General features: G+C 34.8%; 1 protein-coding gene across 1 annotated transcript in view; it reads right to left on the reverse strand.

The window, feature by feature from the left end:
* Positions 1-2325, reverse strand: part of IFI44L (interferon-induced protein 44-like) — an 18261-nt gene extending 15936 nt beyond the window's left edge. Inside the window, exon 1 of the mRNA XM_010857572.1 lies at positions 2222-2325. The gene's annotated coding sequence lies outside the window, so the exon portion shown is untranslated. The remainder of the gene's footprint in view (positions 1-2221) is intronic.
* Positions 2326-3287: the final 962 nt, after the last annotated feature.

The following is a 3287-nucleotide window of genomic DNA, read 5'->3' on the forward strand; positions in this document are numbered from 1 at the left end:
TAAATTTGAAAACAGGCAAATTTGAAATGGGCCAATTCTGAGAAAAACTTACCAAAACTGCATGAAAATAAATAGGAAAAAAAAAAAAAAGAATAGTCCCATAGCTATTCTAAAAAACAAAACTCACCATTAAAGACTTCCCACAAATAAATTGCAAAGATAAGTGGGTCCAATAACCAAACCAAACTTTGAGTGCTAAACATTAGAATCTTAAAAAAACACTTCAAGAGAATATAGACCAACACATTACAATGGCATTGCAAGCAGGAACACTGCAAGCTAGTCTCACTCCTAAATACAGGTGTAATACTGTAAGCCAATCATCAAGCAATTAAAAATAAATAAATATTTTTTAAAATCTTCAGCAAAATATTAACAAGCCTAAAGAAAAAAAAGAAGTGGATTTTTAAAATTTATTCACAAAAGCAGCAAATAAAATAATGTACCTGGAAGAAAAAATTTTTAAAGCTACAAACAACTTCTGTAGAGATAATTACAAGAAGAATGTTATAAAGGACATGAAAAATGACCCAAATAAATGAATACCTATCCAATTTTCTTAGATGACAAAAGCCTTCTTAAAAATTGTCAGTTCCTCCAAAATGTATCTTTCAGTTCAGTGCAAGGGTGATCAAAAGCCCAAGAACATTCTTTCGATTGAATGTAAGAAGATAATCTGAAAGTTCCCATGATATCTCAAGGAACAAAGAATAGCCAAGAGAGTTTTAAAGATGAACAAGTTAAGAATTATATAAAATTACGATAATTAGGAAAATGTGACCATGGCATTAAGATAGTCAAGAGCCCTGAGACTGACCCACTTTCATAGCTGGGGTGCCCTGGAAAACAAAGCTGAATGCCAAGTTTACATGTGGAGACTTTACTGCTGGGTACAATTTCAAAGAAATAAACATGAGATAAAGCAGAAAGAGAAACTAAGAACAACCTAAACCAAATACAAACTTAACACAACTGTTTACTCAGCTTGAAGGGGAGGTAATAGCTCTATAGGAAAACAATTTTTAATTAAGTCATATCATCCTCATAATCTCATAACATTTTCAAAAGTAAATTTCAGTTGATATGAAGCACTAAATGTGAAAAAATTTTAGAAGGAAGTATGAGATATTGTCATTACAACCTTTGCTTTGGGAAGGATTTCTAAAATAAGATACCAATAGTACAAACTATAAAGGAAAGAAAAATAAATTTAACTACACTAAAACTTAAAATATCTTACAATAAAAGGTACAACAAATGCAACCTTAAAACATCATATATCTTACAAATACTATCCCACCTATGAACAATAAAGAAACCACAAACAACCTAATAGAAAAGTAGTCAAAGTATGTGAACAAGAAATTCACAAGTGGAAGTAACTTAAATGGACTATAAGTCCATTTAATGGACTATATGAAAAAATGTTCAAGAATTCTAGTGACAAGAAACTGTAAATTAAACAACAATGGGATATCACTTCACATCAAACAAAAGTTCAGTGAAACAGATGACCAGGATATAGCAATTCAAGAATATTTACATTGTCCTGATGGCCATGCATCATTTTGGAAACAATGTGCATAGCATCATTGTTTATGGTAATGTTAGAAGATTGGATGTACAAGTTTTTGCATACTCATAAAAGGAAATACTAAAGAGCATTGAACTACCTGAATTAGACATATTTGTCTTAACGCAGATAAATCTCAAAGAATTCATATTGACTGGAAAGAAACAAGTGGAGAATGAGAATCTTAGTATGATACCATAAATAAACTGTTAATTTACAAAGCAATACTGGAGGTCATTTAAATACACACATATATACAGTAAAAGAGCATAAAAACAAGCATGACAATAATTTATGACAAAGTCTGGGTACAGTTTCTCTCTAGGAAGTAAGGGAAGTGAAGAAAATGTAAGAGAGATTCATCAATAATTTCAGTGAGATCTGTAATGCCTTGAAGTTTTCAAGAAAAAACTATTCTTATTAATAAAGCAAATCATTTAAAAAACCAGAACTGCATAAGATTACAGTAAAGTTTATGTATTCTCTGTATTCCCTGTATTTGAAATATTCATTAAAAAACAAAACCAACAAAAGCAAAAAGCATGATCTTAGTAGCAATTTCACTTGAAAGTCTTCTTCAAAGAAAGAAAAACAAACAAATTTCTTTGCCCACAGTTAGGAAACGTTGGATGGCAGCAAGTCACTTACCAGCTTTTCAGAATGGGACAAGGCTTAATGGAGTGTTAACTGCTCTGTCACACTTATGGACTAGCCAGAGTTTGGAGACTAAAGGTTCTGTTGAGATCAGTGGCTTCCTGTTCCTGAAAAAGGAAAGTGAAACTCAAAGCAGCAAATGAGCAGGAAACAGCAAGCCAACTGCTGTTAAGTTTCTTTTTCCCTAAAGAAAAAAGAGACAGAGAGATCTGCTCAGCACAAGAAAAAGGTGCAAAGATGTTTGGTCCCCTCAGTAGCCCACATCTAGGCATGCATGAAATGCAATTATTAATAAGAAATTACAATAAAACTAATAGTTTAAAATTTTTTGTTCATTTAACTATCTGTTTGGCACTGATCTATGGGGCTACATACATTTCCCTAGTTTCTTCAATCTTATACAGTAAACTTTACTAGCATCCATATTTCTAAAAGTATGAAAATGAAACTTCAGAGACTTCGCCCAAAGTGATTGAACTGATAGAGTGGTGCAGTCAGCTGGTATTCAAAACCCAGACTCTCTGCACGGAAACGAACAGATTATGATTGGGCTTTTCCTGAATGCATATGTAAGGCAGTGCGCATTCTCTTTTCCCATTTACAAGTTCATTCATTCAACATGAACTTAGACCCTGGAAAGCAAAATGCTGAGTAAGATAAAACCTCCGCCCTCAGAGACCATGCCTTGTACTCAGGGAGGCAGGCAGGTAAACCGACAGTTTTGTCAGTGTGCCAAGGGCTACAGGAGGTGTCACGCGAGTGTATATTCCTCAGTTTTTGTCTTGTCACAACAAAGATTTGGAGTGACGGACATTAAAGCCCCCTCGACGTGTCACAGCTACTGGGGCTCAGCAGATAGCGCCTTTGGGACATGCTGAGGAGTAGCCTCTCCAGAGTCCCTCAGTTGTGCCCACTGCTGCCCGCCTGTTCGCGGGAGGTTCAAGGAAACAAGAAATGAGAGATTGTAAAGGAATTAAGATTTCATTAGGCATGTCCCTCCAGCCATAGGAGTGAGGACCTCCTACCTTAACTGGAGGTCTTCTGGAATCTGAGACTGAGC

Source organism: Bison bison, unplaced genomic scaffold, assembly GCF_000754665.1.
Source record: "Bison bison bison isolate TAMUID 2011002044 unplaced genomic scaffold, Bison_UMD1.0 scf7180017864382, whole genome shotgun sequence".
NCBI classification, from domain to species: Eukaryota; Metazoa; Chordata; class Mammalia; order Artiodactyla; family Bovidae; genus Bison; species Bison bison.